Raw genomic sequence first — 13,212 nt, 5'->3', positions numbered from 1 at the left:
TCATTCTTTGAATGGTGTTTTTTTGTGTAGTATTAATAAGAGCACACGATTACAACATTGGATTGTGTGCCTACATCACTGGTTCAACACATTGATGAGGTCAATGTTTTGCAAGTGAACTGAAGCTATTTGAATGTCAGACATCTTCCGTGGTGCCTGCATGTTTGACACTGTTCTCAATAACATATAAATAGCTAGGTAGGATGTTTGTCTACAGCAGTACTTAACATCTGCAGGGCAGCTGCAGGGGTGCAACGGTTAGCATTGCTGCCTCATGGCAAGAAGTTCTCCAGTTCGATTCTTATAGCTGTGGTGCCTTTTGTGTGGAGTCTGCATGCATGTCCTCCCTGCGGTCACATGGATTTCCTCAGGGTGCTCCAGTTTCCTCCCACATCCCAAAGACATGCTGTAGGTGGATTGACACTCTAAACTGGCCCTAGGTCTGAGTGTGTGCATGTGTATGCCTTCTGTGGAAGGTTGGGTGCCGGGCTGGCAACATGACACCGTAAAACTCTACTGCCAATTGTTCTGAGACAGTTGTTCTGCTGTGATGACCCCTACCTGGGAAAAAGCTGAAAGAAGTAGAAGAGTGCTTAACTTCTGCAAGTCTGAGAGCAGGTAGAGTCATGATTGTTTTATACACAGATGTAGTGGCAACTTTTAGATGCTCTGATTGGCTGTAAAACTAATTTTACCAGATGAATCTCTTTAGCAATACATTGCTGATGGCATCCCTTCATATATGCTAAATGCCTCAACTGTAGTAATTATTTAATTGTGACACTTGCTGCTCATAATGTGCTGTACAGATAGTGTAAGTGGATAGGTAGGTGGTTCAATTGCATCACTGCTTTAATAGTCTGACAGTTATTACTGGCATATACCATTGGTCACATTGCAACTGCTTTTATGTATCATTCTAATTATGGGGTAGAATTACAGTGGCACTCTGTAACCCTAGCAAATCCTAGTATCACAAGGGAAAATTACATTTTGTCCACACAATGATTACATACTGCTAATATACCTGCAGTATGTCACATTTTAACTGTGCATTCTCCTGTGTTACTTGATTTTGATAGTGTGTTCTATACATTGTGTAACTGCATATGTAGGATGCTGGAGTCCAGCTGTGGGTGTTCCCTTCACCCTCATACTGTGTATATACTATTCTGCAAAGACATATATGAGGTGCAGCTGTACAATGTTATTGTGCACTTCACACACTTTTTAACATAAACATCCAGCTTTTAAACAGTGGTGATGTCATACACTTAAATGTATACTGTCTCAGTTATACCTCATCATGGCCATGTGGTGCTTGGGATTCAGGCAATGATGTTTAACTTGTGATTTTGGGTAGTTATCTGAACTCCATCCATTACTACTCAGTGTAGATTGCGTCAATGTTATTGTTACTGCACATGACACTAACACTGTTGTCATACACATTGACTTTGTACACATATAGATGTTGAGCCCTCTTACTAAAAGCAATGACAACTCATCTCATAGCAATGATTTTATACAGAGAAATAATGACACTTGCTTCCATGCTCCTTACTTAACATATGTAGGAAGTGTTATCCTCTGGCATGGGGAATGAGACAACATGCTGTTTGTTGTTGATGTACTATAGTAATCAGAGATAAACATATCCCTTACAGAAAGAACATGATGCAATGCTGTAATATAGTATGATGTAGTGACTTTTCTACTGTGGTGCATTCATCTCAGAAAGCATCCATGTATTGTCTGCTGTCAGATGTTCATGTGTTCAACATCAAGATTCATTGTCCATTAGCATTGCTGGGCCTCACATTGTAATACATGACTGACATGTACCACGGTGATAATGTGTCCATTGGCATTGTGACAGACTTCCAGGATCCCTCTGATCTCAGAGATGTTTTACCACATATACAGATGATGTAATAATTTAGTATAGGTGGAATGTAATAGTAATTGTAAGACTTCCACAATGGTGCTTGTTGTTCAGCCAGATGTCATTAGTCAGTAGAGTCACATCACTTGCTGTTCATTTCCTGACGGGCAGAATTATGTGAATGTACTGCCATTATATAAACACCATTGTATCTATTTATTGTTATTCATTTGTATGTTAGACAATGATATATCATCATAGGTTGTGATTGCATGGAACTGAAATGTTTATTCAGGCCATGTTGTGCTGTGAGTGCTCCTGTGACATGTACAATGAGTACTGGCATTTACAGCATATCTACACAGATATACTTCTGTTCACTTCTAGAACAGTGTGTGCCCTACATGATGGAAACAGCTTCCGTGTCAAAGAATTAGTCGTATTGTTCAGTGTTGTGTGGACAGCAACACGTGTAGCTCTTCTCAGGCATTCTAACTATATTTGACAGTTGATATAATATCCATGCCTTCTCTGTTGATGTACACATTCAGTTTGGTTATTTGTGATAACCTCTGTTACTATCTGATGTGCCACATGCAGTCTTTACAGGAATCTGGAATGTGCCTTGTATAATAGGCAGGGGTTTGAATCTGGTAACATCTGTCTGTTGGTCAAATGTGTCAGACATCAGTGGCTTACACATACATTCATGGGCTTCCTTTTTCATGTAATTTCATTCCAGGTAGGCCATATCAGTTAGGTTGTTAGTGCACCTTAGACAATAGGATAGTGCTGTGCTCCCTTCTGGGATGTTCTTCCTTAAGTGACCAATCTGGGTATGTCTGTGGCACATACCTTTTTTTATGGTGATTTCAATGTGGCTATGGAAGTTAAGTGACTGGTCTAGACATACGCCTAAGCGTTTAAAGGATGTTACTGTTTGTATTGGGCAGCCATTAAGATCTGCAACCTTGACATTTTTAAGAGTTTTTTTTCAGGTCTTGTGAGGTTTTAAATTTACTTTTTTGTTTTGGAGGGGTTTAGGGGTAGCTTATGGTTGCTTAGTCAAGAATTAAAGTTATTCTGTGAAAATCTGGACAGCTGAGAGGTATGAAGCCAAACTACATAGTGATACACTTGTTAGCTATCTAATAGCAACACAGATGCACACTCCATCAGGTAATTCAGCTGCTTGGAATCATACCAGATAGATTTAAACATAGCAACTTAGTAATTTGGGACAGAGTTGTAGGATCACTAGCAGAGCATGGAGAAAATGGTCACACAGCTGTGGAGAAAGTGCAAAAACAATGGGTCCAAACATCTGTTCTCGTTCACTATTTTGTAGCAGTCCACTCTGACAAAAATACTCAAACTGCACATACAATTTACAATGATCAATAGGAAAGTTTCCTGCTGACCCACATCAGCTCTTATATATTGATAGCAATAGTCAGTACCACATTCAAATGTGATGCACTGAGCTACAAAACCACATATAAAATAATGATACTCACTAATACCGCACAATGTCTGATGTCTTCTATTATGGGAATCAAAAAAATTGGATGCAGATGAAGAGCATGCACACACTTGCTACCAAAAAGAATGTGCCTAAACTTAATAATTCCTGTTACAAGTTTTCTGACTTACTTGCATAAATGCCAGTTTTTGACATACCAGTCTACTTGTAGGAAAATTAAGAAACTTGACAGGGATATGCACGAATACCAGGAAGGCTTAGCCTACCCTATTTACAGAAATGGTGGTTGGAGAAACAACCATGACACTGTGTTTGTGGAAGGGGATAACATGGTGGAATGTAACAATAAGGGTGTTAGGGTTGACAATGAACCACCCAGGAGGAGTGAAAGAATTGCTGAGAGGGGCAGGAAACAGTCCTACCAGGATTTTCAGCACCCTCCCAACAGGGGAGTGAGGGGGATGGGACATCAGAAACAAGGGTGGAATCGTATACAGAAATAGAACCACTTGGTAATGTTTTACCATTAACAATGGAAGAGGCCCCTACCAAGAAAATTATTTTCAGAAAAGATAATTTTACAATTTACAACTTCACTGATTGTTTGCTCACAGATGAGCATTTTACTTTATTTTCAAAAGGTTTTACCTTTGTCCCATCTAGTCCCTTTGACACCACTAACACATTGATAGATTTTAAATTGTTCATTAGGCAGCTAAACCTTTCAATATTTTTTAAGGGTCAACCCAGTACTCACTCGGATCTCACTAGAACTAGCACCTTTAACCCTCCCACACATCCATCTCTTAAGATATTTGAGGAAATGGTAGAGAGAGAAATTAGAACAGCTGGTAAAAACAAGAAAAGCAAGTGCCCATTAAACCTCAGTAACAAAGAATTCCAGTTGATTGAGAATTTAAAGCAGGAAAAATGCCGGGTTATGAAACCTGACAAAGGAGGGGGTGTGGTGCTAATGTACCAGTTAGATTACGATTTCATACTACAGGGAATGTTGCAGGATGTTGAACAATATGAACTGGTGTCCCTTAATGAAATTAATTTTGCTTATGCCAAAATTAGTTATTATTTATATGACCACCTCTTGCAAGGCACTATTAATGAGCAGCTATACAACTATTTTCATGTTATGAAGCCAAGGGTACCAATAATATTTGGTATTCCGAAAACACATAAAGGCCTAGCCCCTCTAAGATTTAGGCTCATTGTTTCTGGGGCAGGCAGTATTACGGAGCCCTTAGCAAAATTTATAGATCACATAGCCAAAAGAGTCTTAACACCAATTACACATATTTGCAAAGACTCCTGGCATTTCCTAAAAGTTATTAACCGACAGATGTTTAGTCCAGAGCTATACATGGTAACCATTGATATTATAGACCTATTTCCAAGTATCCCTCACATATTAGGACTTGAATGGTTCAGGCAAACCCTTATGCTTGATGGCACGTTGGCTAGCAATGCCATCAATTTAGTGGTGGACTTAATGGACACAGTTTTGACAAACAATTTTATTTACTTTAATGGGGAGTTTTTTCGCCAAAAGAAAGGCGTGGCGATGGGAGCATGCTATGCTTCGCTATATGCCAATTGTGTACTCTACCATTGGGAGCAGGAATTTGTGTTCAATACACCATGGAAAAAGTTCATTACACATTATACCAGATATTTAGATGATATTTGCCTACTATGGAATGGTTCTATTAATGACCTGAATGGGTTTTAGAACACATCAATGGATGTACTGATTTTCTTAGATTCACTCACAACATTGACCAAGATGTTTTACATTATTTGGATGTAACATTAATTAAGGACTACGCAAACAGCTGTTTTCATTCCAAACTTTTTAGGAAGACTACCTTTTCTAACGCGTACCTTCATTTTTGTAGCGGGCACCCTTTTTACCAGAAAAAAAGGGATAGTTAAGGGCCAAATGATTAGAGCCTCGAGAATGTGTAGCACTTCTGAATATTTTTTGGAGGAAGCCAACACACTCCGTGGCTTATTTATAGAAAAAGGATACCCAGTCAACTTAATTGATGAATTGGCCCAGGAAGTTATTGATAACAGGGAATCTAGGTATTACCCTTTATTAGGTACCGGGACAGCCAGTACGGAGTTGGTGATAGACAACAACATCTCCAAATTTAAGAATAGTTTTGCATATACATATTCTTCAGACTCTCAGGTAATAGAACAGGTCATCTTAAAGTATTGGCCCATTATTTCAGTGAATGAAGATATAAAACATCTCATCCCTTCAGTGCCAGGTTTCGTTAGAAAAAGAGGAATGAATTTGAAAGAATTTTTTGAGAAAAATAAGGCTGTTAAGAATGAGTCCACTAGAATGAAGAAGGGTACCCATAGATGTGGTTCATGTAACCAATGTGCCTTCATGTTGAATAAAGATGTTATTTCTATCCCTTCCAGAAATTTTAGATATAAGTTTAAACAATACTTTAATTGTGCCACCAAAGGAGTGGTATACCTGGGAATCTGCCTACATTGTCACAGTTTTTATGTAGGCAAGACAGAAAGGCTTTTTAGAAAAGAGTCTATGAACATCAATATGATATTAGTAAGGGTAAAGTGACCAATGCCTTTTTTAAGCATTCACAATTATGTGAAAATATGCAAATTAAGTTTACAATTCTAGAACAAGTGACACCCGACCCACGGGGAGGGAACTGGGAAGCTAGGTTGGAGTATCGGGAACTGTTTTGGCAGCTTAGACTGGACGCAATTAGACCACCGGGCATGAATGATGCCTTGAATATAAACAGTGTGCTCAAATTAAGAAGGGCAGGATTATAATAGGGGTTCTTGTAGACAGCTTAAATTTCCCCATTAGACATACTGGTATTGGGTGTACTTGCAGTTCAGCCTATTGCCTTAGTTTGGTTACCGTGTGCTGTATTGGTAATGAAGATGTTACATTTATTTACTTTCATGGTTTAGTTTAACATTTATTATTGTCATGTTTATTAATTTCATTACTATTTATTTTATTATTTTTTATGTGTTTTTATATGTGTTGTAATATATTATATATTTTCATTTTTGGCATTACTGGATTTAAAGTTGAGTTTGATTTTTGGACTGGAACATATATTTAATATTTAAGGAAAGTTTATACACACTGTATTTTTAAGAAACTGATTAGGGATGATTCACATGGGGGGGGTATGTCATGTGATGTTGCATTTAGTATTTAACATGGCTGACTACGCAACAGATTTTTTAACCTTGAAGAAGCTCGGTAATAACCGAGCGAAAGTGCTTGGTTTATTGTTTGCTGCTGTTTGGTGTGATTCAGATTACGTACCAATAAATGTGCTGTTCTTAGCCTACTGCTTCTAACCACATTTTTTGGAGATTTGTGTACTGTGGCCGTGGATTTTGGTGATTCTTAGACTAGGATACAGAAACAATGGAAACAAGCCATGCTGCTACATGTGAAAGTCAGATCTCTTATGAAAAAAAAAAAAGACATGCAAATTTATAGTGGACTCAGGAAAAAAAAACACTTTTATTTCCAAATGTATTGCACTAGGAACTGAGTGGGATATGTTGCTGTTTCTGTGTCCGGGACAGAATAGTGTACATTTGCAAACGACAAAATGGAAAATGCTAATGAATAAAGATGGTGGAGGAGTGTGTGTGTGTGTGTGTGTGTGTGTGTGTGTGTGTGTGTGTGTGTGTGTGTGTGTGTGTGTGTGTGTGTGTGTGTGTGTGTGTGTGCAGACATGTATCTATGTGTGCAGTCACTGAACTTTTCTGAAAAAAGAACAAAGTCTTTTGTGAAACAGCCCCACTGTACTACTATTACTTTTATTAAAAAATGAACGCTAACCTTTACCAGTGATCTTGTAAACTGCACTGCCTCAGAAAATCACTGGCGAAAACTGAGTTTCGCTTCTGGGAAGTACAGCATTATTGCGAGGAGTGATGCTTAGTGAGTTTTGCAATCACAAAGCTATCTTTGTGCATTTATGTGGTATTACATGGTGTTTTCAATGCAATGTTTGCTACTAACTTCATTAACATAGAGTGATAATACCCTGATTGTGACCCAGGTAACCTGGGTTTCATAAACATAGAGTGACAATAACCCTGATTGTGACCCAGGTAACCTATGCTTCATTAGTGGCTTGGGCAGTTGCTTGAGCTGGTTTTGAGGAAGGGAAATGATGAAGCAATGGCTCATTTTCTCTTTCAAGGGGGAGGATATGAGGGCAGTATGTGAGAATGATGAGAGCTAATACTGTGGTAGGTGGGCAGGCAAAAGTGACATGCCACAGCATAAGTGGAAAGTTTCCCTCTTGGTACCATTGGATACTCACCTGGATAAGATCAGCCCTCCCAATAAGAGGCACCTATGGCTTAGTAGAAAAAACAGCTGGCTGCAGTATGACAACCTTGGTTTTCCTTCCTTTTCTCTTCCAGTCATGGGGGGCATTCATTGTCCAATATCCAAGAGACCTTCCTGTCTGAACGAACGAGACCCATCCAGTGAAGGAACATATCCAAAGGACCACATCAAATTGTAATAAGTCTCTTGTGGCACAAAACTATGGGGGGCATGACAGGTATGAAATTTGCACTAAGTGACATAACTAACTAAGTAACTAATAAACTAACTAACTAAACCAAGCTCTGTTTGCTTCATTGGGTAGAAAGTTTGGAAAGCCACTATTAGTCAGTTAATCAGCTGGTCAGATATTTAACGAGAAAGGACTAGTTTCATTCATGACCTGTGCAAAAATGCAGTCACAACTTAATGGACAAACAACCTAATCAAAAGTAATAATAATTAAACAAATTTCTTAATATAGAAACAAACATAGATAAGACATTCAGAGGACACATTAATTCAGATACAGTTGGTGTGGCAATAACAGTCATCATCATTAACAATATTAATCGTTAAAAGACATAAGAAATTTGTAGTTGTATATTTTCTTCAGATGGTCATTTTTTTCTGAAATCCCAGTAGTGTGTGATGGTTCTAAAGTCTTGGTGTAAGATGTTACAAGCAGCAGGTCTAGTTTTTCAGATAGCTTATTCAGCAGTATCCAGAAGAAATACTGGCTTTGTTAAAATTTGGGTTAGAGTGCTATAGGTCCAAAGAGGTGACCTGAAGTCCTGAGCTGTAGTTTTCTAGCTAGTTTTGGGCAATAATTGATGTAAACTAAACCAATTTAAATGTTAAAAAATTTAAGCACTAGGAATGCTCTGGCTGTAACAGACATCCATTAAATTTAGCAAGTACTCATTCTCAGGGTCTAATTAGTTAAGTATACACATATTATTCCTTGCTGATTGAATTACTGTCTCAAAACTGAATAACTGCAGTGTTCCCAGAAAAATTTAGAGCAATGATGGGTAGGACACATTTCGCCTAGGATGTTTGAATGATTTGTAGAAGGGCCCTACAAGCTTCCCTTGTTAAAACGACAGAACCTTTACAGATATATTTAAACTCATTCATCACTCTTTCAATCAGCATTACACTTTGCCTGGAAAAGGAAAGTCTCTTGTCAAACCAAAGTCATAGGTAGTTCTATACATCGACCTATCACAGCTCTGTGCCAGAAAGGTTAGCTATGCTAATCCAACGATTATATGAACGTTTTTCGGTATATCAAGAATCATGACAGTCAGCTTTGTGGAGACAATAATACATTGTAGCATTGTCATTGTTGTATAAAATTAACATGATCAGCATAATGTCAAGTGATAAGTTATTAATATACAGATGAAAAAGCAAGGGTCCCAGTATAAAGCATTGTGGTATCCCTGCCATGAAGTTATGTCCTTGTGAAGTGATAGTGCCAGCATGAACCCTAAAAGACCTGTTTGAGATATGTAATCTGAACCATTTAAGAGCATCATCAGTGAAGCCATATGAAGATAACCTTTGCAAAAGTAAGCTATGATCAACTAATTCATAAGCCCTCTTAAGATTAAGAAAAATAGTGTCAGTGAATAAGTCTTTTCCATACTGGAGGACATTTCATTAGAAATGCAATTTTTCCACATTTTAATTATAATTATGTGGCCTTGATGAGTTGTTGCAGGTGGTGATATATCATTTACATTACTTTTACCCTCTTTAACCTTTTAATAATGGTTACTACAGCATTTTTTCAAATTGCTTAGAAACACATGTTGTTTCTGATGAAGTTCCTGGTTCAAACAAAGCACTTACACCTTTTATTAAACTTGTATTTGTGATATCTGGAGTGGTGTTTTTATCTTCTTTATTATATAAGTTAGAAAAGTTTCTACAGAAAATGCTGTTAACAAACCATTGTGCTATTATGTAGTGTATAAATATGAGGGCTATGCCCAGGTAATCAGAGGCGTTGGCTTCTTGATGCAGGAGGAATTTGCAGCTGGAATGTCACTTCTGGAGTAGTATGCTATAACAAAGAAGAGCTGTGATGGAAGAACCTGAATTAGATTAGCTTGGAGACTTTACAAACCATAACGCTTCTGTTGCTTTGCCAAAGAAGACTCTTCACTAATATTTTTCCCATGTAATAAATCCACATTAAGTTATCGACCTAGTTTGACACCTCAGCATAATATAGATATGTGAAGAGCATCCTTGAGTGGACAGACTCCAGAAGCACATTGGTAATGCTCTCATTTTTGTCTTGATCTTGTACTGTGTACATTTCTGGAAGACAGAGGTACACAACATCATGTTATGGAGATGTGAAGGGTCACCAACAGGAAATAAAGGGAGAGGAGGGTGGAACATGTCAGTTAGATTTTAGGCACTAGCTTCTCCCTGGATCTGCAAATGTTTTTCATCATGGGGAGAGTTGCAGACAATAATATGTACTACTGAAATTAGCAGTGCACAAGGAAGCCACTGAGGTATTCAAGAGTACATGAAAGAATGAAAGAAGGGAGTTAGATATTAAATGCACTTAAAGGAGAAACTAGATAACCTTTTTGTCACATGCTATCAAAAGTAAATGTAATATAATGTAACAGTTTGTCATATTTTAGAATGAGTGCTTGTTTTCTGTAATTCTTAGTATGTGCTGCAGAAGTACAAGGCTGGAAACTTTGATCTGTTTTATGGCTTTTTCTAGCCTCAGAACAATTCTTCTGTTTGATGAGTCACAATTCTAAACTGTAGCAATAGCAGCATACATACAAACCTGTTTGAAGTGGGAAGCTAAATGCTAGCTAGATAGGCAAATTGAAACCAATGTGGTTGCTGCTTGATAGCAGTATATCAGTTTGTAAATTGAAAGAATAGAAACTTAACTCTTCTCAGGAAAAAAGCATGGCACTTGGTCTTCAACCACTCAGGCACTCGAATAAACATTGTGAGGCTCAACAAAAAAAGGTTTTCTTTTCTGCAAATAAAATGTTACATATAAAATGCAATGCTGTGAGACCTAGAAAGTACCATTAAGGTCATATACAGTTAAAAGCTGTTAGAATTAGAGAGGAAAAGGAAATTATTATATTAAATAAAAGACATAATGCAAATAGGGTCTAATTTACAAGGTGGTGGTTAACATTTTTAGAATTCATATTTGAAATGTATTCATTTATTTGATACTTCACAAATATACCATAGCTTACATAGCAATAAATGCAGTAAAATGCACATAAAATCCAGAACAGTAAAGTAAATAAATAGGAACAAATCAGCTTCAGTTATTCAGTAGTAATATCTAGTTACGGTTATATCAACTTAAAAACCTATTCAGTTATATGGATTTAAGTTTTAAAATGAAATGTCACATCAGTATAAATGTACTTATGTATGAAAAAAAGACAGAGAATCCATAGTAGGGGTTAGAGCAAATGAAAAAAAACTTTGTTTCTACAAAGTTTATTCTGTGTTCATATATTTTATGATAATATTTCATACTAAATGGTGAACAGAATATGCATATTTAAATAAATTATCTTCCTTTGTCTATCAGCATGTTTGAAACAACTGCACCTGTGTGAGCATATAGGCACTCCCTCAGAACAAAATATGCCCTGTGCCCATGTTTACCATGTAAGGTACTCACTGATATACATAATGTCACTCTTTTCTTTCATGCCAAGAACTTTAAAGTCTTGTGACACTGATGTAAAGTTCTCTGCTATTAAGCAGTAGTCTTCACCTTCACTAGTCACATGATTAACATAACCAGAGTTGGCCAATCTCCTGCTACATGCTTCCTAGATTCTGGTTGCACTAGAAAAGACCCCACTTTATCCCAAACTGTGTTTGCCATGAGAACAATCAGCAGTGACATAGTTTTTAACATCCCAAACCAAATATTGTATGTAGCTTCTCCACTAAGCGTTCCTGCAACCGTGAGACAATACCAGATATAATCCTATTCTCAACCCATTTTATGCTGTTTTCATTTTATTTCATCGCATTCTTTCTTAAGCCCAGGAATGTACCATACCTCTCAACCTCTTAAAGCAAGAAATCTGGACAAAGTCATAAATATAAGTGGGACTAAGCCCCAAAAATAAGGATAATTTTCAAATATTGCTCTTACAAACTTAGAAAGTTGATAGAACAGATTTTACATTAGCATGACTTTTCTGGTATGAACTCAAAGTCAAATGCCTGCCATTATTTTCTAACTTACGTGCCTTTAGAATAGGTTATGACAAGAACTCCTTCTTTGCACAGGGCGTTGAATTGCCTTCTTCAACTGTACTATGCAAACCCATCCTTGCGAATAAAGCTTCCCTTTGCTTTTACATATTTATAATATCAAGCATTTTGCAAAACCAGAACCATGCTTAGCAATTCTTGGTGTTCAATGCCAACATAACTGGCCTTTATCATATGTATACCTGACACTGGGTTGTTGGCAAATGCCTGTTCATATATCATTACACACCAAGAACTTCAGGAAGTGTCATCCCATTTTCGATGCCTACTCTGTTTAATAAGACTTCCATATTCAGATCTTTTGACATGTGGCTCAGTCTTGTCCCCCTGTTCCTTCCCATCAGTCTATGGAATTCAGTATAATCCTTGCTTCATTATATCCTCTGGCAAGCAGTGCATCCTCCCAGGATGTCCTTAATCCTATTCTGTACCAAGTGATCCTTGTTATGTGAAGGCACTTCCTGCCCTCAGACAATCCTGTACTAATTTCCTCTTCACTTTCATTCTTTGAGATTATCATACTTTCTTTAAAATATTTCTACTTTCCAGTATTATCGCCCTTGTTTAATGCCAAGCTCAAGCCTGAGAACTTCTAATGCTATCTACTTCAGTGCAATAATATATTTCTCACGTGACTCTACTCCTCACTTCAGAGCTGAATGGCATTGTCTCCATTCAGTTCATGTCATGCAAAGAACTCTGAGGACCTTAGTAGCACTTTACATCTATAAACAGACAATGTTATAATGTTTATGGAGTATAATGAACAGCTTTATTGAAGGCATTCTTTAGTTCTTGCCTCTGTTGCATGCAGTTCAGGGTTTGATTCCTCCACCTTCATTTTAATATTATGTGACTCTGAACAAGTCACTTAATTGGAGAGTGCTCCCAGTTTGCCCATGAAAAGGGATAATTATGGCCAAAAGGCTTACCCAATCAACAAACTGGTAAAAAATATAATAAAACATTTGTTTTCAATTAGTCTCATCCCAAACCATATCAGTAATGTTTATGAAACCTCCTTTCTGTTTCGTGACAATCACTTCTGAGAATGAAGAACTTGTGTTTTTGCCACATTCACTGCCAAAGGTTATTCATAATGGCACTTATTTTGTAGTTTTAACTGCCTAGAAATTCCCACTGTGACAGGTATCCTTTGATCTG

This window comes from Protopterus annectens, chromosome 6.part0 (genome assembly GCF_019279795.1).
Source record: "Protopterus annectens isolate FY-2018-M chromosome 6.part0, PAN1.0, whole genome shotgun sequence".
In the NCBI taxonomy this organism is placed as follows: domain Eukaryota; kingdom Metazoa; phylum Chordata; order Ceratodontiformes; family Protopteridae; genus Protopterus; species Protopterus annectens.
Note: the sequence above shows the minus strand (reverse complement) of the source record.